The following is a 24,812-nucleotide window of genomic DNA, read 5'->3' on the forward strand; positions in this document are numbered from 1 at the left end:
TTTTTAAAAATCCCTGTTCAAGAACTACAACGAACGGCTCGTTTGGACTGCAAAGTTGTTTTCCTGTATTTGTGACATCACAAAAATATATCCCGCCTACGGAAATTCGAATGGTTGGCATGTGGGGAGAATGCTCGATTAAGCACTGCACATTTCAAAATCAAAACCCGGTGCGGGTGTTTTTATATCACTGTATTTCTGATGGAAACCGACTGTTTTCAGAAAGATTTTGGATGTCATTTTCATTTCATCTTGCATAATGTCTGATAAAGCAGCGTTTGTGAGCAGAGCTCTGTCTTGTGTACAGCCAGTGTTGCCAACTTCTTTCGATGGAAAGTAGCTAAAGGCAGTTTGAAAAGTCGCTAAATGTCGCCAGATGACATCATGCGCTAATAGCATATTCATGACGTCATCGCGTCATATTGCCTTTTACATTTGTTTGTCTCGCTGTGATCATACTGTATTTTAATGCAGCCAAATTCTCAATAAAACTGTTTTCCTTTATATATTTGACTGTTTATGTTGTCAGTTAACGGGATAAATATGAAATAGTGACTGAAACGCAGCCCTTTAAGAATACATAACCAGCTCTCCCTTCCAAGAAGTTAGTCTGCACAAAAATCCTAATTTATAATCGAGCCGTCGTCTGATTAAATCAAATAATACACACAAGATAAGACAATTCCTGTGCTGTGATTTCGGCTATATTTGCATGTAAAATTAGAGAAGCAACATAATATCTATTTTAACCTTCACTGAACAAAATACACACTGGAACCTCTTTCACTGAACAGAGCAGATACAGAGAAAGAGGTGCATGCGCGCTGACTCATTAAGATAATAATGATAAGATAATAAATCGTGGCGTTGCTGCGATCACAGAGACTCGCTAAAGTTTATCAAAGAAGTCGCTAGATTTGTCGCTAGTCGCTTTTTTGGAAAAAAGTCGCTAGGGGGGTCTGAAAAGTCGCTAAATGTAGCGACAAAGACCTCTGACTCATTAAGATAATATGCAAAAAATTACCACAGAATGGTTTCAAGATCTCACCGGAGCTGGAGAATACAAAACCACCCGTTGGTACATTTCAGCATATAATCTCAATATTATTTACTCATTCAGTCCTTTCCCTCAAATCACCACATCACCATAAATTATTTAAAAAAGGACAACATTTATTTCCAGCACAGATGCACATCTTTCCAAGAATAAATTAAACTATTTCTATATGAGTCCAACTGATTCAGCTCAATGCAACAACAACAACAACATAATTCCAATAGAATAAAGCCATGAACCTAAGTTTCCAGTTCCAGAAATATAAGTGTTCAGGCTCTGATGATTTTCCCAGCACATTGTGAAAAGTTTTTACATGGAGAGAGATAATGGACAGCTAGCACTAAACAGACAAAATGGCAAAACTAACTGAATTAAAAGCACCATCATTTAGAATGAGAATCACTAGCATCTGTAATGACCCAAAGCTGGAGGGAAAAAAGAAAAGAAAAAAAAAAAAAAAAAACTGTGGCTGGCCAAAAGCACTATTCAGATTGTCATGAATCTGGACAACGAACTTCCGTTAACTCACCACCAGAGGTCACCCGCTCACCACAGGGACTCTTGCACTACACTAACTGTTGCACGCCACCTCAGACTACAATTCCCATCATCCATTGCAGTGACGACACACACAGCTGATTGCACTGATCACACAGCTGATTGCACTAATACATAAACCATGGACTTCCTCTTCCTCTTGGCCGAGTACTGTTTAGCGTATATCCTAGCGATAGCTACTCTATATGGAGCACACTCATTTGTAGGCTACTATACTAGCTGTCTTTCCTTGCTAGTTTTCTCGTGTTTCCTGGATTAACCCTTTGCCTTGCCATTTGGACTTTGTTTGCACCTTGTTTGGGTTATTGCTGTGTACCTAGATTATCTCTCTTTGCCTTGCCCCTGTTGGATATTGTTCGCCAATCTAAGACCCACGCTTGCCCTAGGACTACTCTTTGTCTTGCCATATATATTCCTGTTTGCCAATGTTTGACCCATAGTTGTTTCTGACCACTCCTTTTATTAAAGCCTTGCAAATGGATCCCCATGACTCACGTGTCGTTACACAGATCGTCATGTACTGATTATTTCATGTACTAATTCAGACTTTTTGGAAGCTCATATATGAAAACATGATAATGTTTGTCATACAATTAAAGAAATAATTAAGATAGGAATCATATCTGATGCCATCACAGGGGCTATGCTGAGTAGCCTATTCCATGATCAAACTTAATTTTCTTTTTTATATTGGATGAGATACAATACTTAACAAAAAATTTAACTAAGAAACTTGGCAAATGTCTAAATCCAAAATAAAGGCACATGAGGAAGGAATCTTACCACAGCAGAAGAGAAGGAGATGGATTCATACCTTAATGCACAACAGAAACTAGTACCTTGTGGCAACCAAGAGGCAGAAAGAGTGCTGTCAGGATTTGGTGCTAACAATGCCATATTCACATTAAGACTGATGCACATAACAACCCTTTCCCAGTGCTGCTATAAATCAGGAGTGAAACAGGAAACATTGTTTGTGAAAAGAACTGAATACAGTATGAAAGAAAGAGAGACAGAGAGAGATGGAGCATAACTCTTAATCTGGCTTTGGTCTCTTTCCATGTTCATATCAGATGAATTGTCAAGCTTTCAATGCACACTTGAAAAAGCACCTTCTCAAAACTGGGTCAAAAGCCACTTAGCTGGACTTTAGAACAAAGAATAGATGCCTCAGTGAACAAGACTGGGCAGCATTTCTCTCTCTCTCTTAAAACGTTTTTACCAAATGTAGAAATATGCTTGATATAGCCTGATAATATTGCTTTAATGTTGATAGTGAGGGTCTAAAATAGCACTGACTTGCTAGTAGCAAAACACACAAAGTGTAGCACAAAATATAAGTGTACAGTCAGAAATATAACAGGAGTCAACTGATGATGTCTGGAGAACATTGCTACAACAGTACAATGACATTATCTAATTATCTTTCTCTGGCAGCAAACGCTGCAAAATTCTTTAAAATCAGAATGGTTACAGACTTTTGTTCACTCACCGAATATATAACTGAAAGTAATAAAACAATTTTGACAAATTTCAGGACAGAACATAGACATCGGCAGAGATATAATATAAAGATGTAGCTCATGTCAATGTACCTATTTGTTTGTCTCGTCACAGAACTTGGGATGAGGTTTGAATGAGTTATTGCCTTTAAAGAGATTAGAGGTCAAACAGATACCAATCACCAGCATCAGCAAAACAATAGAAACCTCTAGACCACACAGATACTCTGGGTATTAGATATCAGAATGTTTCATTCAGCAGACAAACTCCAGCCCAAGGACTCGCCCTTGCAGGAGAACTGCTGCTGTTAACAATGACTGTCCTCTGAATTATTCACTGCAGAGCCACTGAGGATGCACAGAAACACATCAGTGTCTTTTGTGAATCATTTCTGATTCAGGTGAGATTCGTTAAGTACAAGTCTCTCATATAAAGACAGCTGTTGTTACTTTCTTTAATAGCATGAATATCAAGGATTCTGTATATAAATGTTGCTTGGTAAAAATAAAAATAAAAAATATATAAATAAATGTAATTCGGTGAAGAGCTGTGAAATGGGGAAAAAGATGAAAGGAAGCAGAGATTGAACTGTGAGGAAAAGGGGAAAGATGTAAGGAAGTGGAGATAGAACTGTGAGGAAATAGGGAAAAGTTGTAAGGAAGTGGGAGAAGACCTGGGAGGAAGTAGGGGAAGAACTGTGAGGAAGTGGGGGAAGAACTGTGAGGAAGTGGGGAAAGAGATGTGAGGAAGATAAGGAAGAACTGTGAAAAAGGGTGAGTGGGCAGGCTACAGGGAACTGCAGGAAGAACTATAAGGAAGTAAAGGAAGGGGAATTGTGTGAAGAGTTGTTAAAGAGCAAAGCAAAGACTGAGGGGGAGTTGGGCAGAGTTGTGGAGAGGGAAGAGCTGTAAGAGAGGGCTTTCTCTCTGAAAAACTGTGTGGAAGTGCCCTTGCGGTGAGGAAGTGGGAGAAGAATTGTGAGGACGTAGGGGAAGAGGGGAAAGTGGTGCAAGACAACAGGGAACTGTGCTAAAAGGAATGGTTGTGATGAAGTGAAGGAAGCGTTATGAGGAATTAAGGGCAGAGGTGTGAAGAATAGAGGGAAGAACCATAATGAACTGAAGCAATGCCCATGAGGATGTGTTAACAGAAAGTGTGGGCACAGTTGTGACAAAGTGAGGAAGAGTTGTGCAAAATGTTCTTTAAGGAAGTGGAGGAAGAGAGTTATGAAGAAGAGACAGATAAACAATGAAGAAGTGATGGAAGAACTACAGTACGAGGAAGAGAAAACAGAGTTAAGAGGAAATAAAGGGGAAGGTTAGGTACGAGTTGTGAGAAAAGGGAAAAGAGCGGTGAGAAAATTTGGGAAGATTTTGAAACAAGTGACGGCAGAGACATGAGGAAGAGAGGAAGGAGGTGTGTGGAAGTGAAGGCAGAGCTAGGAGGAAGAGGGGGAGCGTTATGGGGAAAAAATCTGCAAGGAAGAGAGAGAAGAGCTTTGATGGGGAAAGGTAAGAGCTGGAAGAAAGCGAGGGAGGGGTTCTGAGGAAGTGTGGGAAAAAATATGAAAAAGTGACAGGAGAGCTGTGAGGAAAGACAGGGGTTATAAGGAAGTGAAGGAAGAAGTGCGAGGAAATAATGGAAAAGCTGTGATGAAAATTTCACTGAATCTAAAAATCCTTTTTATCCACTGCATCCATCTGTCGGCCCACAGAGGACAGTATGAGTACCCTCCTGCCTGTGGAGCTGGATGTTTGTAAGGAAATCCACTGAGGTTGACAGATCTCTGCTACTTGCCTTATATCTATCTTCCTCTATATTCTCCCTGTAGTAAGAAAACAGCTGAAACATTTTCACAACAAATGATTCAGAAACACGTCAAGTATTTTACCTCTTATCAGAGAAGTGTCTGAATGAATCATTTATAAATATGCACAATCCTTTACAAGAGTTGAGAATTTTTTTTCCTTATTGGTCAACAATTCCGAACTGTGTGTACAGCATATGAATACCTTTGAGGCTTTGAAAAGTATAAAACCACTTTTAAAACTTCATCCTTTGTTAGTGCTATTGGTCACCATGGGTTTTCTCCATCCCTCTTTTTCTGTCTCTCACAATAAGAACAAAGACTGACTAGACATCAGGCAGAAGTGTTTGGCACAGAACCTTGTCCTGAACACAGCTGTCAGACATGCGAGTACAGTTCAGTCTTTCATCCATATGCTTGTTGTTCCAGTGAAATCACAAAATATAATGCAAGTAAGCCACCGTTACTAATACACAGTGGCCCCAAGGTATACACTTAAATTACACATCCAAATGCATGAACTGCAAAACAAATATCAATCCGAGTGCAATTTATTTTTAAGAAATGTAGCAGAAATATTTCACAAGAATACAAAACTTGCCAAGTTTCAAAACCTGAAAAATCTTCCGCCATTTTGGAGAGTACTCCAGAATGTAATCAATGTAATCAGCGTTGTTTACGTTCAGTAGAAAGCGCATTACCTTCTGGGGTACTCCAGAAGATGGTAACTCGGGGAGAAGAACACTGCACACTTAGGATGGGTTAAATGCAGAGCACAAATTCAGAGTATGGGTAACCATACTTGGGCACATGTCACTTCACTTTCACTTTCACTACTATCAATATGCAGCAAATTAGGATTTTATTAATGGTAAACTCTTAGTTAATTAATGTTAATATTAATTAATACGTGTTCCCTCACCTAAAATGTTACCACAAATTCATATATTTTTTAGTGTCTTATGTGTCTAAAATGGTTACTTTTGGGACCGTAACTTGTAATATACTCATTTTAATAAAAAAATCGCCAATCGAGCATGATTTGAAAGCAACCTCCAGGAAGAAATATTTCTCTGACCCATGTCTGTTTCTGATCAGACAGCAAGAAATCCTACAGTAGAATGGCCTCTGTTGTTTGTCCACTTCCATCAACAGTCCAGCAAGGGCAGTTCATTGGTGACCTTCAGAGCAATTCCCTGTGATCAGAGGCATTTACGAACTGTACAGCACTCTGTAGTTGTCCTCTTTCTTTACCAGAAACCCCTCCAAGAACCTTTTATTCTTGCAGCAGTTAGACAGCACCAACAGTCATATGAAAAAGAAAAGGTGGGAGGTCAGCGGGAATGGAGGAACAGACAGAGAGGCATGTAAAGAGGGATGAAATGCTAGTCTTGCAGGAAAGGGGCTGACTCTCAGCTATTCTTTCAGACACACATAGCAGCTGCTAATTCAGGCTATTCAGCCGGGGCTTACGGTATCACAGCAAACACTGGCACTCACAGGAGAGGAAAAACCCTGACAGGCATTTCACTCTAACAACCCTCTACCTCTGTATTTGTTTATCCATATGTCACTTTATCCAGCTCTCCATTTTTTTGTTTCTGCATTTCAATTAGACATTCACATACCCTGTCTCTCTCTGAGTCGTCTCATTCTCTGCACTCACTCTAAGGGCTCCTCAGAGGCTCTGATCTGCTGGGTTTTTAGTGATTTGTTATTCATTGAGAGAGGTCACGCACCTCTTTTCATCCAGAAGCACAGCTGCTGGAGAATGTTCCAGGACTTTTATTACATTACCTGGCTTGCATGTCTTGAGTCAAAGAGCAGGAACTTCTTGCCTTTACTCACTCTGCCTATATGAATGAGTAATAAAAAATACTAAAATCCCAGGAACAATCATTTACTCTGTTCCTATTTTCATGGTCTGCGTAAAACATTTTATTTGTATTTGTAAAGCACTTCCCAATACCACAGCATTTGTTGAACTAACTCACTCAGCTGCATAGTTTCAGAGACCCTGCTGTTATTTTTAAAATGTATATTTCTTTACTCTGTTTCTATCAGTGCTGCCTACATTGCTTTTCAGAAGCAAGGAGTTATACTGCAACTACTGGAAATTCAGGACAATAGCAAAAGAAAGCATGAATTTGAAGCTTGTTTTGTAAGTGAAATTTATTTGTTATAGCACTTTTCACAATACATAGCTAGAGTTGGTCACTATGAAGATATACTATAACAATGATATTATCGATCCTCTTAATTTAGATCTTTCAATTAAATATTATGATGTTTTAAAACATAAAAAAATGAAACACAAACCTGGAAGTAAAGGTAAGCAGCAGAGAGTAAATATTCATGTAAAATATGATAATTTGCCTTAATAGATTATAATTGGTTTGTCAAAAAAATTGATGGGAATTTAACATGTCTTTGATTTAATCAGCAGTCATTCAGGTGACAATGTTGAGAAATATAGGCAATGGCTTTAATTTCAATTTAAGTAATGTTTCAGTGTAGAGACATGACACATTTAAGAAATAATTACTGTATTGTAATGTAAGTTGAACAGTGATCGTAAAGCCAGGTATCGATACAGATTTTCCAGTTTGATTCAGGTCCTCAATCTCTCGATTTGATTCTGATTCAGTTGAATTACATTTCAGTTATGATGGTTTACTTGAATATTATAGCAGTATTCTACAATTAAAAGTTATAAAGGGCAGTATTTCAGACTGATTCAAACCAGTAATGAATCTTTATAATATCCATTGAACCTGCTCATAACTGTCATTTGTTTTGGGAATCAGTTTGCATTGGCCACACTGTTTCTGTTTTAATAAAAAGACCTGACTCATGAAAGTAATTTGTTTGCAAATAACACTACAATGATTGCATTGTACATATGGTTTGTGTGTATGTCACTTCTGGTGTTCCAGTGAATAAAAACTAGGAGGAAGCTTAATTTGTGAAAAATTCTGCAGTAGCTGAACTTGATTCCAAATAAATTTTACAGGGTATTAAAAGTTGCTCAGCAGGCTTGGTCCACTAGAGAGTTGCTGGCCAGACTGTGAATAATTTTACGGCCCTCAGATTGATTTAGATGACATAGCTGCAGTGTTTTCAGTGAGTTCAGAGCATTTCAAAAAGCACTCAGTGGTCATCAATTTGTGGACTATGGTCAGAGCTTTTCTGCCCATAATTCAGCTGCAGTAGTTTCCTAAACATGAACCAACACAGTTTAAATGCATCAATTTGATATCTTATCCAATCATATATATTCATGCTATGGTCAAACCTGTAGACATTAGCTAAGATGAGATGTTGATGCTATGACTCAACAGCATCAACTGTACATTTCCCATCTATCACCACCCTCTGCCAGTTATTAAAAAAGCAATGTTGGAGCAACGTTATGTTAATGCAATCAGTATTATTTAACTTTACAACATTATCTAAAGTAAATAATAATTCTTTCATAAGGTTAAAGAGAATATTTTATTAATAGCACTGTATTGAGAATTACATACTTGAAATAATTACAAATGGTGTGGTTGAAACCAGGATGCATAATGTAATTCGACCTGAACGAAAGAGGTTTAAATTAATGGAAAAGCTTTAGTAATGCAACATGGAGTTTGTGGTCTGGCCAGATGGCCTAATGGCCTAAAGTAAAGAAGAAGAGCAGGAAAAATCATATAGCTTCAGAAAGGCACAAGCATCAGTAACAATCCTCTTTTATCCTGTCCTTGACATCCATGACAGTGAGCAAAGGCTTGCAACTCATTATTGTCATCAGTGTGGTAAAATTACCCTTTTGGTATGGGGGTTGGACCAAAGAAATGTAGATCATTTTAAACCCTAAAAATATAGATTCTGCGCATATATACACTGCAAAAGTTAGGGGTTGGTAAGATTATTGAAACCTTTCAGAAAGAAGACACTTACGTTCACCTAGGCTGCATTTATTTGATTTGAAATACAGTAAAAACTGTAATACTGTGAAATCTTATTACAAATAAAATAACTGTTCTCTATTTTAATATATTTTCAAATGTAATCTATTCCTGAGATGGCAAAGCTGATTTTTCAGCTTCAGTGTCACATGATCCTACAGAAATCACTCTAATATGCTGATGTTGTAACATTTCTAATAATAATTTATAATAATAATAATAATCCCAGTTGATAATGTAATAATAATAATAATATCCCAGGTGAATATGAATAGATGAATAGAAATCTCTTTGATGAATAGAAAGTTCAAAAGATTAGACATTTACTGTCCATTTCTTGTCACTTTCGATCAATCTAATGCATCCTTGCTTAATTAAAAATCTTACTGCCACTGAAATTTTAAATGGTAGTACAGTGGTGGCCAAAATTGTTAGAACACTTGGCATATTTAAGAGGTTTCAGTTGTTTTTGTTGAATTGGACGTTACAATACCCATAAAACGAAACACTGAAAATGATGGACTGACCCCCTCAAAGTCCAGACCTCAACCCGAGCAGTGAGCCTAATCTTGTACAAGAAAAGGAACAATGCAGACTGTTTGTTAGGATAGGACAATATTTGGCTGAGATGCCAACATAAATGCCATACAATATATAGAGTATACTGCCAAACCCATGGAAGAAGAGCAGTTGGGTGCTAATCAGTCAGTCATTCTGATGATAAATAGAGCTTAAAGCTGAGATGAATGAATGAAAAAAATCGACCAAAATTCCAAGAAACACCTGGGAGTGAACACGCATGCATGCACACACATGGATTCAAACCCCTGCTAGGCGAGTAATCTCTAGACTTCTCCGAGATACAGCATGCCAGCCCACCATCCTATACACCCCCACGGCGAATGTAATCCAGCTGAGATTAGATGCGATTCACAACACACACAAACACGCACACACACATACATCCAAAATACACACCCACTCACAGCATGAGCTATACTGTGCTTTACAGAGACAATCTTTAGCTTCAGGAAGCGATAACTGAGGTGACAGTTTCATCTCCTCTCACAGGGGCCTCGCGCTCACCTGAAACAATGGCTCACCTTATATGCATTGTTCAAAAATTAAGTTTCTGACTTTGTTTTTTCAACCTCAAGTTGTTCATGAAAATTTCTGAAAAATGAAAAAAAATGAAATTCTTTTGAAAACTCTTTCAAGATTTTTTATTTCAGTCAATACAATCATATTCAGCAATCGTTCTACTCGAGATACTGTATGTGATCTTATTGAATGAATGAATGACAAAATATTTTACTATGATATAAAACTATGACTAAAGCAACTGTGTAAAAATTCACATTATTCCTAATATGTATTACTTTCTTCCATGACAAAGAAGAAGAAATTCAATCAAATATCCAAGCTGCTCTTTTTATTATTTTACATATTATATATTTGGGGTCAGTAAGATACGTTTTTACATATATATATATATATATATATATATATATATATTTAAATTTTCAGCTATGATGCATTTAAAAAGTTACGTTACAGTAAAGTTATATTGTTAGAAAAATTCTATTTCAAATAAATGTTCTATTCATGAATGCAGAACTTTCTATTTATTAACGAATCAGCAGCAATACTGCTTTTAACTTTGATAATAATATGAAATGTTTCTTAAGCACCAAATCAGCATAACAGAATGATTTTTGAATAATAATGCGACACTTTAAAAATGTAAAAATATTTTAAAATAGAACGGTATAACAGATATTTGAAATGATAATATTATAGTTATAACAAAATGTTACTTTACTGTTCTTACTATATTTTTTATTAAATTAATGCAACCTTGGTGAGCCTTTTTAAACATTTGAAAACATTAAACATTTGAACAGTTCTTAACATTTGAAGGGTTCTTACACAGAATCAAACTGAGCCCAAAGAGCTATATCTGATTGAAAGTCTTTACTTGAGAGCTATTCAAAAACAGCATTAGAATACAGATCCACAACAAAAGAGCCTTAAACATGCGCACGAACACACACACACACACACGCACATAAAATCAGCCCACACCTCAACCAACCACACACACCTCCATCAGCAACACATACTCTATTGCTCGCGCCTCACATAAAAAGAATAGACAAAAGTTTAGATGCCTCTGAATATTTTAGTTGTTCTCTGCACTATTTAGAGAGTTTATCTGAAATATTCATCGGTTTAATCAAAATTTCCTAAGAAAGCGTTAAATATTTCAAGCAACAGTGCAATCCACTACAGGCCCTTTAATAGTATCTAGGGAACATGTATGTGTGTCAGGTGGGTACCTGCTGGCTGAGGGTTTAAATGGACACCCATGGACATAATGATCCTTTGGGTTACGAGTCCGAATCTCTAACCATTAGGCCACAACTTCCCCATTATCTAGTAAAAGCAACATAATATGATGAAAAAACTAAAGGGAAAAAAAGCAAAACATCTCACAAGGGGATCATTAAAAGTCTGTTATGTTTAAAAGTGCTTAAACTACACCTATTCAGCTCTAAAGGGTTCATAAAAAGGGTAGGATGCCATTATGCAGTGTATGGTGCACTTTTAAAGCACCCCTGAGGTTTCAGGAGCGGGTGATGGTGAGCCGGATGTGCATTCTGCCCTCTCAGCCGATCAATTCCCAGGCTAATGTTCCTCTCTTTTGTGGCATATGCCTCACTCTCTCTATGACTTCTACCTCTTGCTCTCTCTCTCACTCACTCACTCTCTCTGTCTCTCTTAGGTTGAACTTGTTAAATATTCATAATGCTTCAATCTCAGAGCTGTGTTTATAGAGGATTGTCCAAAAGTGATCCAGTGTGACAGAGTTCACTGCTTCTAAAGAGCTCTCTTCATTGTGTGTTTGACCTAGAGGGCCCCTATTGAAATAACTAGGTAGCCATCACTCCACTATTGTTTTACAACAGATGTTCTTGGAACAATGTCTGAATTCAAAGCAGAACAGAAATAGCTGGCAACTCTTTTGGGACAAGACCAACACACACTAAAGCCCGACTGCCAGTGATTTTATCAATGGAGGTCACCTGGTTGTTGCATTGTTGGTAGCTATGCAAGTAGGCTTTTAAAACCCTCTGATTGTTTACGGGGTCTTTTTTACCCCAAATGACTTTTGCTCAATTTTTAAAAAATGTTCCCTTTGTCCAAATGGTATGAAACCTTCTACGGCTCTCAACACTTTCTAGATCTACAAAAAAAAAAAAAATTGGAATGATATCTGTTTTTATGTTAGCGTGACAAAATTTGTGACACTCGTGGCTTTCGGGGTCTCTGGAGACCCCGCAATCAAAATAGACAAAATTCATCATCAAAATCAGAAACAACGCAGAACACATCGACAGAAATGGCACAAATAAAGTGGCACACTTCCACCAATGCAAAAAACATCCACAATGCTAAATTATATTGCTCACAACACACACACACACACACACACACACACACACACATAGAGGAACACATTTTTGAGACTATAAAAACTGTTCTCTTATCATTTGTAAAATAAAATCATCCAAAATGCAGTACCACCACAAAAATAAATTGGTGACACTGACACATTGAAAATGTGCACACTCACACACACACACACAAACACACACACACACACACACACATTTGTAAGGCTATAATTTGTCAAATAAAATCATCCAAAATGCAGAACCAACACAAATATAAAGTGGTGACACTGACACCGACAATGTGTACTCACACACTCTCTCACACACACACACACACACACACACACACACACACACACACACACACACACACACACACACACACACACACTTATTGTTCCTCGTTGTTTGATTTCTTTTACTAAATTTGATCTTTTTACTGCTTTATTTGCTCACTTGTTATTACTGTTCAGTTCATGTGTTCATATGTAATATAACTGTTCATTTCTGTTCATTTTTGTTCTGTTACAGTTAGTAACTGAAATATTGATTAAAATTGTAGAATTATATTAAAAATAGATAATTGAAATAAATGATAAAATCTTAAGACTCCAACATTTCTCTTTGTAACATTTTGTTCAGGTTTGATTCTAATCATAATGTAACATTATTGAAAAACTGGGGGTTTTTCAGTACAAAAAATACTAAACTTTGACAAAAAATATTTTATTTTTGTTATAATTGTGATTTTATAATATTTTGATATGAATCCAACTGAATCCAACTTGTGAAAAGATATCTTTCAGGTCTCTCAAATAGCAAATAGCATATAGTGGAGCTCTATGGCCATATAGTGGTTAAAGTGATATTTTTTTTATTTTAAAACTGCATTTTCCAAAAAATGGGTATAAATGTTACATTAAATCATTTAAAATGATCCATGTTATCCCCATGAATGAAAATTAGACATCTGGGCCTTTTATAAAGTGAATTTTACATCAAATGCTGTTTTTTTGTAAATTTGTAATTTAAATAAATATTTATTTATTAATTTATAGAAATTTAAAAGATATCATAAAACCTCCAAAAACTACACAAATGTTGAGTAAAAACATTAACAAACAGAGTAAAATTACATTTGTAAAAAAAAAAAACTATTATCTTGTTACAAAATTAAATGTTATTGTCTGGGGTCTCTGGAGACCCCAAAAAAAACCATAGGGTACAGAGATCTAAACGGACACTGAATGCTTTAGGGATTTGCTAAACTATATCGACTAGTTAGTGGGTTGTGTGAAGGATTGGTCGACCAAAGAGGCCTGAAAATTAAGGTTCCACTAGACCTTGATCAAACCCAGCTGGCACATGACCAACCTTTACTGTTAAAACAATTTTAATGCTAAATGTTGTAAAAGTTAACAAAATAACCCTAACATTTACCAAGATCTATATGAAAGACAATGAAAAAAATGTTGATTCCATCTGCAAAACTGAAACAAAATTCAACAGTGATTTAACCTTGACCCATGATGTTGATTCACCTACAAAAATGTTGAAATTAAGAAGTTGTTTCTTAAAGGGTATTCCCACAGAACACATTCTTGCATTCCAAAACTGCAAGATGAAGCCCCAAGACACATTTTTTAAATGTTCAACTATTTTTAACATGATACTGCAAGATGCTGAAACTGAGAGATGTTATACAGACTAATGATATTTTATAGACTATATTTGACTGATAAAGTAATAGATACTAAATAATAGATATAAGCTTTATTGTACAAAACATATGTTGTTGTTACAAAAAAGGAAACCATTATAATAATGGAAATATTGCTTAGAATAGATGATTTGAAGTACAACTGAATGCAGTGTAGCAGCAACACCTTAAAGGGGAAAATATAGTGCCATAAATTCTCAGAGATGGTTGTAGCATGCAGTACTGAATCATTCCTTTATAATATGAAAAATAGTAGCAATAATATTCTTCAGAAATACACGTGTTGTGTACCACAATAGAAGTCATATGGGTTAGGAACAGCATAAGGGTTAACTATTCCTTTTATCAGTCTTTCATGCATTGATAAAATAACAAAATAACCGGAAATCATTCAGCTTTAAAGAGATTTGGCATAACAGAATCACAGAGATGATGCCATTAGGACACTCCATCTTCAATCAATCAATCAATCAATCAATCAATCAATCAATCAATCAATCCATCCATACAAACATAAAATAAAACAAATAAACATAAAGCTCATGCAAAGGGTGGGTCTCTACCTTTCCTGTTTTTAACTCAGAATGGTATTATTTGTTTATTCTTTACTCTAAGACTTCAGAGCCACTCTGAATCTGAGGGAAAGTCCAGACAACTGGGATCAGATTAGGACAGCAGTCTTGCCAGAGTCTCTTCACTTCAAGCAAACAGTCTTGGCTTTACATTCAGAGTCTTGCAGATTAGACATGCCACCATTGGGAGAAGCCATCTGATCGATGTGGAAAGAAACCAACTATAGATTTTTTTTAAATACATATAAGGTGTTTGGGGACACAGCTTAATCTGAAACCAATGATACCATAATATAATAATAATAGCCCAGGACACAGTGTGGCAAAAGTGGCAGATCCTTCAAAAAATGCTGAATCATATAATGATGTGCCTTTATCTGGAAACAAACCAATAATAACAACACTAATAATGAACTAAATTAAATTCAAAATAAAATTACAAATAAATTACAAATAAACAAACATTAAATTAAAATGACAGTGCATGGATGTCAATGTTTAGACCTTCCACACAAGAAAACATGTTTCTGTCAAACATCTGCTCCTCAAGCAGGATGCACTTCACACACAGTATACTGTTTGCACCAAGTATAAATAGACACTGTGAAAATATAGTTATATAATAAATATTCTTGTATAGAGTTATACAATACATATCTGCTATAGAAACTAAATAGAATGTGTTAGAGAAATTGGATTAAATAATAAACCAAACTAAACATGGGTTTGTTTCATTTAGAGTTGATGCACTACTATGTAACTCCCACCCACATCCAGTCCTGCTCAAATATAAAAACAGCTAACTTTGTTTAATCAGTTAACCATTGCCACATACAGATATAAATAATGACTCTGTTTTCACCTGATGGTATCAAGATGCATTTTCAGTGATCTGATCAAAAGTAGTCAGCTGGGATACAGTCTTTTATCCTCTTGGTTATTAAAATGCATCTCAAATGCACATCCTGTGACCATTTGTGGGCAAAATCTGTTGAGATTTTCCTCTCTTATTTCGTCACACCCCACATCACTTTTGCCTGACTCTCATAAGCCAGCCAGTAAGATTGGAATAGCCAATTTCAGATTTCAGGCAGAAATATGCATAAAACAATCTGTAAATAGCCCCTCTTTGGTTGAAACAGTCATAACAGCATTTGTGTGTAAAAACAATAATTGGTCTCATTCATTAAGCTTATGTATTAATGTACTTGAAGAATACTCCAAATTCATTAACATTTGAGGTTAAGAACAAATTTATGTAAGTATTTATGTGTGAATTAAGATATTTTTGGTGAGAAGTTTCCCTGTGGGTCGAATAACAAAATAACCCACACAATTGTTACTGAATGAAAAACCAGTAAGTCAGTCTGTGTGAACAGAGCGTTCTTGGATCCATAAGCACCACTTCCATTAAGGCAAAGAGATCTCACAGAGACTAATGAACGCATCTGGATTCAGTGTATAAATGTACCTGTTGGATATTTGTGACAACAGTTAAAGAAATTGAAGTGCAGCTTTGCTCGTCAAGTGCAAAACTCACCACTTCAGAAATTATTCATACCCAGAAAGTCTATAAGAGCTCAGTGGAGAACAGTGCCAATTTGACCCCTTTTACTTTTCCATACACTGAAAGTCACTTAATGGATGAAGGCAAATTACAGATGGACGGCTGGGCTATGAGGCAGTGGAGGCATATACAGTCATAGCCAAAAATATCGGCGCCCTTGGAAAATATGATCAAAGGTGGCTGTGCAAAATTAATCTGCATTGTTAATCCTTTTGATCTTTTATTTAAAAAAATCACAAAAATCTAACCTTTCATTGGATAATAAGAATTTAAAATGAGGGAAATATCATTATGATATAAATGTTTTCTCTAATACACATTGGCCACAATTAACGCCACCCTTTTATTCAATACTTTCTGAAACCTCCATTTGCCAGTTTGAGAGCTCTAAATTTTCTCCTATAATGCCTGATGAGTTTAGAGAACACCTGACAAGAGATCAGAGACCATTCCTTCATCCAGAATCACTCCAGATCCTTCAGATTCACAGCTCCATGACGGTGCTTCTTCTCTTCAGTTCACCTCACTCATTTTATAGGGTTCAATCAGAGGACTGGAATGGCCATAGCAGAAGCTTGGTTTTGTGCTCATTGATCCATTTTTGTGTCGTTTTTGAGGTTTGTGTTTGGATTATTGTACGGTTGGAAGATCCAAACATGGCCCATTATAAGATTTCTAACAGAGTCAGTTACTTGTTAATTTTTTATCTGTTGGTATTTGATAGAATCCATGATGCAATGTGTCGAAACAAGATGTCCAGGACCTCCAGCAGAAATATAGGCCCACAACATCAAAAATATAGCAGTATATTTCATTGTACACATAGGGTACTTTTTATCTCTGTGTTCACCAAATCCATCTTGAGTGTTTGCTGCTAAAAAGCTAATTTTTTAGTTTCATCTGACTATAGAAGCCAGTCCCATTTGAAGTTCCAGTCATGTCTGACAACTGAATATGCTGGAGAATTTTTCTTGAAACCCTCCCAAACAACATGTGGTGATGTAGGTGGTGTCTGACAATTTTTTTTAAAGGTTTTCTGACCCCGACACTCAACCATTTTCTGCAATTCTCCAGCTGTGGTCCTTGAAGAGTCTTTAGCCACTCAAACTCTCCTCCTCAACGTGCATTAGGACAATATAGACTAGGGATGCGTGGTATACCGATACTGGAAAAATACCGGTATATATTATATTTCAAACGGTACGATATCATAATTTTGCTCAATTCGGTATTTCATATGCTGCAGTTGCGAAATGTAGGTGGCAGTGCTTCCCAAATTGCTGCGCAACCGGTAAAATGTGACAACAGAACAACGCAATGGATCAAACAGATTAAACTATCAACGCACACGAAATTAATAAACAAAGAGAACAGTAGAAGTGAAATATGGCATTACTTTGGATAAAAAAAACAGATGACAAAGGTGAAGGAACTGATCTTACTGCACCTGTATGCAAGCGTTGCTATAGGCCTAAATCATGTTGCCACAGGAACACATCAAATCTTTTTAAGCATTTGTCGCTTGCTCATCCTGATCGACAGGTGAGTGCATCATTCATAAATTCAGATTTGATTTGACCTTTTATTTACATCTGATCAACGCACATTCAGATGTAATAGTAAGCGCAAATGTGTATGTGAGACACGCTAGAATCAATGAAGTTTTGGTCACGTAATACATGCACTTGCATTTCATATAATCAAATTTTAATTGGATGTGAATTGAGCAAGAGTTTTGCTATATTAATTTTAGTATCAATGATATTTAGGGAATGTTTCTGACGCGCTGCCGACCGCTAATGAGAAGCAAGTGAGAGAGTGAGATTTATATTTAATGCTTTTTCTTTGGTTGAGTCTGAAATCTGAAAACAATCTGAGAGAGAGAAATAATAACATGATTTTGAATATTACTTTGACTGTTAGAATAACACTTTAAAATAAAGCAACATTTGTTGCATCAATTGCGCAACTTCAGTGCTATTTTTTTTCTTCAAACTTCTTCAAAATGAAACCTATGTTTCCGGTAGGTTTTTTTTTAGGAGACATTTAGTTTGTACTATGTGTTTGCACTGAAAAGATAAGATTTGAATATATTTTCATCTTATTACTTCAGTTAGCCTATTTTTTTTTCTCCAACATCAAAATGTAACCTAGGTTCCCTTTAGGTTTTTTTTGTTACAGTTTGATACAAAGGTATAACATATGAATCTGTTTTTATTATTATTATTAATAATATATATTTGTTAAATTCACTTATCTTTTGAGGCTGGTTATTTGTCACCAATGGTATCGATTTAGTATCGATACCGAGGTACTACATTCTGGTATCGTACCGAAGACAAAATTATGGTATCGAGCCATCCCTAATATAGACACACGTCCTGTTCTGGGCAGTTTTGTAACATTTTCTGTGATTGGAAATTCTTAATTATTGCCCTAATGGTGGAAATGTGAATTTTCACTGCTTTAGCTCTTTTCTTAAAGCCACTTCACTAATTTGTGAAGCTCAATTATCTTTTGCTGCACATCAGAAATATATTCTTTTGTTTTTCTCATTGTGATGGATGATTAAGGGAATTTGGGCTTTGTTTTCACTCCTATTTATATTTCTGTGAAACAGGAAGCCATGGCTGGATAATTTCATGTTCATAATCACCCTGGAGTGCTCAAAAATTGTGAATATGAATGGGAATATACTTCAGAGATATTTTACTCATAAGAATTTCTAGGGGTGCCAATAATTGTGTCCAACGTGTATTTGAGAAAAACATTTATTTCATAATGATATATCCCCCCATTTTAAATTATTTTTATCCAGTGAAAGGTTAGATTGTTGTGAATTTTTTAAATAAAAGCTCAAAAGGATTAACAATGCAGATTAATTTTCACAGTCGCCTTTGATCATATTTACCAAGGGTGCCGATATTTTTGATGACAGTATATGAGAAATATTTTCGTCAGCGAAGGTTCCATTTTGTTGGTTAAAAATTACTGTAAAGTGGAAGTACTAACATGATTCTGATCAGTAAAGTGACTATACACCTATATACATTTATCATGCAAACTGAAATACATTCATGTAGGCCCAGTGTAGCAGGCTATAGCCAAGACAGCCTGAGTGAGTTGTAATCACTGAAACTCTGAATCATTTGAAGTTAACCACTGAAGTGAATAATTTCATGGCAAATCATTCTGACTGTCATGACACAGGTCCATGGACTTTCATTCGCTTGCCACCAGAGGTCACTCTTCCATCAAATCGACTCTCACACCACACAGACTGTCATGTATTACCCTGGACTGCATTTCCCATCATTCATTGCACTAAGTACACACAGCTGTCTCAATCACATGCTCACACCTGAGAATTATCACACAATCACACACCCTACTTAAACTATGGACTTCCTTTCACAGATCTCGTGTATTGTTCTGCGCATAGCACTCCCCTAGAGTTAGCTGCCTTACCGAGCCATTCTGTGTTTCTGTTTAGTCTCATGTACTGTTCTGCGTTTATCACTCACCTAGTGCTGCTTTACTGAGTCTAGTGTCCAGTCCTAGTTAGTCTTGTCATTCTGTGTTTCCTGTTTCCTTATTCCTGTCAGTCTACCTTGGATTAACCCTTGTCTCGCCGTTTGGACCCTGTTTGTACCTCGTTTGGATTACCCCTCTTCTCAAGCCCGTTGGATATTGTTTGCTGATCAAAGACCCACGCTTGCCCTCTGGATTATTCTTGTATCTTGTCTGTGCCATACCTGTGTGCAGATGTTTTAACTCTGCTTGTGTTTTTTGATCACGTCTTTGTTTAATAAAGTTTGCAAATGGATCAGCACGTCTCGTTCGCCCCCTTACACTGACATTCTTTGACAAACAGCCCAAGAAAAAACATTTAACCTTCCCCTCTCTCTTTACTCTCTTTCTTTTGCTCTCTCTCTAAAAAACATTTTAACTAAGTTTAAAATATTTGACACATGTTTACACTGTAAATATCAGTGTTGTAGTACACCAGACAGGACTCAAGTATTTTCATATTTTCATGGTCTTGGCCTTGTTGTGGACTCGCTTGACTCTGTCTTTATTCAGATTTGACCTTCCCCTTGTGAACAAGAAGCAAATTAAATTGTATTAAATGTACACTTGTAGTATACTTCAAATTTTAAAAGTGTATTTTTTAAATAAAATCTGTACCTCAGGGTAATAATATTAATTAAAATAAAGGCCAAGTGTAGTTAAAGAGATTATACTTTAAGAATTTGTAATATGTGACCTGGGGCCACAATATCAATCTTAAATCGCACGGGTATATTTGTACATATGGGTCAAAATTATCGATTTTTCTTTTATGCCAAAAATCATTAGGATATTAAGTAAAGATCATGTTCCATGAAGATATTTTGTAAATTTCCTACTGTAATTAATTGTTAATTTTTGATTAGTAATATGCATTGCTAAGGACTTAATTTGGACAACTTTAAAGGCAATTTTCTCAATATTTAGTTTTTTTGCACCCTCAGATTCCAGATTTTCAGATTCCTATCCTAACAAACCATACATTAATGGAAAACTTATTTATTCAGCTTTCAGATGATTTATAAATCTCAATTTAAAAAAATGTACCCTTATGACCGGTTTTGTGGTGCAGGGTCACATATGTAACAACATCTAATTTGAAGTTGAGTTGAGTTTATTTGACACAAAATGTAGTAATTCACTGTTACAACCTTCTTGTCAAATTTACAGTAACTTATTTCCATTGTGGTCCTTGCTTTAAAAAGAGAGAAGAAAATCCTAGTCAAAACATCCGCTCACTCCCATAAAATAACAAACAGATCAACAATTCCTTATACGTTTTATTCCTATCTAAAAACAGTCTCTTCACCCTTATTCTGAAACCCTCACAATTTGTTAATGCCTTAATATCTAACGGTAGCATATTCCATTCCTTTGCACCTGAATATTTAAACAACCTTTGACCATACAGTGTCCTGTATCTACATAAATTAATATCCATAATGCTCTGTCTGGTAAAATGACCATGTCTTACATTAACCCTAGGAAAATAAGAATTAAAATATACTGGAGACCTATCATTAATAATTGTATGTACTATTTTTTCTTTCCATTGGTAACCAACCAAGCTAATGAAAGTGTATATTATCCACATGTCTAAAACAATGTAATCCTAAAACTAATCTTATCAATTTATTCTGCGATTTTTGTAACTTTATCATCCTAGTTCTGGATAAATCAGTCATCCACGAACAACATGCATAATCAAAATGGCATTGAACTAAGCCTGTAGCAAGTACCTTTAAACTATCTCTATCCAAAAAACAGCATATCTTGCTATAAACTTAATTTTAGCATTCACTTTTCCAAATACTATCCTAGCCATACTAGCCCCACTTAAATTATTGTCCAGAACACATCCAAGATAATTGACCGATGTTTTATTAGTTAGTTCATACCCATAAATGTTGATTACCAAATCATCCTCCTTACTCAATTTATACTTAGACCCAAAAAGAATAGATTCTGTTTTTCTTAAATGTAATAAAAGCTTATTTTCCGACAGCCAATCCTTCACCGTAACTAACTCTTCACCTAACTTTTCTTGAATTTTATTAGTCTCCTTCCCAGAAGCCAATAAGGCAGCATCATTGGCATGTAAGAACATATTACACTCACAAACAGCCTGGATATCATTGATATATAATAAAAACAAAAGAGGACCTAATACACTACCCTGTGGGACTCCATTGTAAACTGTTTTACTCTCAGAAAGCATCCCTCCACTCTTTGCTCTCTCCCTGATAAATATGAAGCCAACCATGATTTTTTTTTAAAACATCAAAACCATGAAATTTTAATGTAAATACAAATGCACATGTAAAGTACATTATTATAATTATAACTGTAGTTTGTTTTTTAACATTACATTTGAGGTGATTTTTTTTTAAATTTACTAAATTGCAACAATTCCAAACATTCAGTATTCAATATTCGTTTGAAGCATACTATTTCTGTAATAAGTGCTCTTTTTAAAAATATACTATATTGTACTTTTTTGGATAAGGATCCTCCGGTCTCGGTCTTGACTCGGACCCAACATACTATGACTCCAATGAGCTGATCTCGACTACAAAATTGGCAAATAAGTCATTGGCTTACTGTGTCAATAGACTGGACTGTTCTTAGCTGCTATAGATCTATGTTAAGTAACCTGTGGACTGAGACATGTTTTTTAAAAAATGTCATCAGGGCCTTCCCACAATCTGTCGACCATTGACAGTCATACAGCTTATTAGACAAGGTGAATAATTAGGCAGTGTCGTGAAGCACAGGACATATTTTTTTCCTTACTGAATAAATTTGCGCCCGCTGAGAGCAGCTCTTGATTCACTCTAATACAACGATAATAAAGAGCTTGATCTTGAAATACTCAATGGGTTTACTCTTTACATTAATGTGATTTGTCTACATATTTGTGACCAATTTCAAAGGCTTCATATAACATCTGTACCCTCATCTGTTTAAAATAATCTCAACAATATTTTCTTGTTATTCCCTAACTATGTGTAGGATTCAGCAGCCTCAGTTTTTTGCTTTGGTTATGGCCCATTGCAATATTGCAAGCTTTAGAAACATTAGGGCAGAGAACTGAAAACATGAAAAATTGATATAAAAAATAAAACAAAAATTTCACTCTATATTTTTTTGGTTTGTTTAATATTTTGAAGTAACTCCAATTCCAGCATGTTCTAAAACAAAATAGAACAAAACAAAATGTATATTTTGTATTTCTAGATTTATGTATTTAATATTCAGATTTTATAACACCTTATTTGTTATTAATGAAACTTATTTTAATAGCTTTAGTTTTATTTTGTTTAAAAAAATATTATCTATCAAACAATTAAATGGTCAACCCAGAGTCTATTTATGGTTAAGTACCAGTTTAACACAGTCTGGAACTAATTGGAACTGACTGATGCACAATAAAGCATGAAATATCTTCAAATAAATAATCAGGATTGTAACAACCATGGAAAATGTTGCTTATAGCTTTCTTTTAATGTCTGCTTCTCCTCAGATTAAAAGTTTGCACTAGTTTAACATTTTTTGCACCACTGTAACCAACCACAGGCATGTTCATTGTGTGCATAAACAATCATTAATCAGAGGCATGCAAATTAGCCGACAGGCCTATCAGTAATAACAAGCTTGTGCTAAATTCGCTTCATGTTGCACCACTCACTTGCAATACAGCCAAGAGCAAACAGCACACCAAAACTATAAAAATTCCCATTATAATCAACAATCCCATACACGGTTTAAAGATTCAAATGTCAAATTCTAAGCAGTAACAGGGTCTGGAAGTGTCTAGCTGTCATTCAGCGGTTAATAACCGTGCCTCAGTTTGGATGAGATCAGAGTGTGATGTGAGGGGCCAGAGATACGGACCCATCCTGTGATAAATCTAAAAATGGCTCTTGATGGAGCTGCCACATTACCATGCAGGCTTGGCGTCTTCATTTGCTGCCACTACAGCAGACAAAGGCTGAAGTGTGTTCACTGCCAAAACACAGACTTCAGCTGACCTGCTGCTGTCTGACACCCCGTACAATCCACTGCGTTCTAACGGTCTCCAAACTCAGAGAAGGTGATTATGTGATTATCAAACCTGCACCTTCTTTTAAACACTCCAGTGGATTTTTATTAAGCAAACTCCATGCTCTCAAATTCCTCATTGATTTCTAAAGAGAATAAACACTTACAATAAGGTCTCAGTGAAACATACAGAACGTTACAACACATTCACAACACCCCCACACCAATCCACCCACTCACTTTTTCCTCCTACACCCTCTCTCTAGCACAAAAGTTAACAAATGAAACAGGAAAACTAGTCAGCCAATGTATCATACACAGGGGGGAGTCGTGTCTTAGGCTGCAACTTCCTTCTCATTAGCTTAATGGCGTTTGAGGCCTTTAACTCAATAGAAACAGCATGTAGAGAGACACTCAAGAGACGACTGGTATTTAACTGCATGACTAGATCCATTGATAGGATACTACGTGTATGTGGGGTGCATCATATGCAACATATTGTGTGCAGTAACATGAATGGGGAACCAAATCAGTTTTAAAATGCCTGTAAATGCATCCTATAAATTCACAAATAAGTGAATGAATAGGAATTTTAGGTAAAAAAAAAAAAAAAACTATATATGATTTTTTGAATGTGATAATATGCAGCTTTTTATCACAACTAGAGAGCTACACAATGAAAAAAATGGTAACATCTAAATACCTATAACCTTTATATTTTTGTTTTATATTAAAAATCATGTAAAATAGCTGTTTAAGAGAAATTAAAAAATCAAGTAGAAACAACTGTTGCAGGTTATTATATTTTCAATGTTATTTAGCAGTGAAATGTTTATTTTTTATTTATTTTTTATTAGTATTCTGCAGTTTTGGACACTTTTGTGGAACTCTCAGGTCCATAGAAAATGTTTGTCCAATCATTGCATGCATACAATGCACTTGCAGAGTTTATTCTTGACAGGTAAGCTACAATGAACTTCTAGTTGAAAGTATTACTAATATGTTG

General features: G+C 35.7%; 1 protein-coding gene across 1 annotated transcript in view; it reads right to left on the reverse strand.

Annotated features, from left to right (window-relative positions):
* Nucleotides 1-24,812, reverse strand: part of LOC306878836 (ubiquitin carboxyl-terminal hydrolase 43-like) — a gene marked incomplete at its 3' end in the record, with an annotated part of 99,275 nt that overhangs the window by 65,966 nt on the left and 8,497 nt on the right. The window lies entirely within an intron of this gene.

This window comes from Barbus barbus, assembly GCF_936440315.1.
Source record: "Barbus barbus genome assembly, chromosome: 13".
NCBI classification, from domain to species: domain Eukaryota; kingdom Metazoa; phylum Chordata; class Actinopteri; order Cypriniformes; family Cyprinidae; genus Barbus; species Barbus barbus.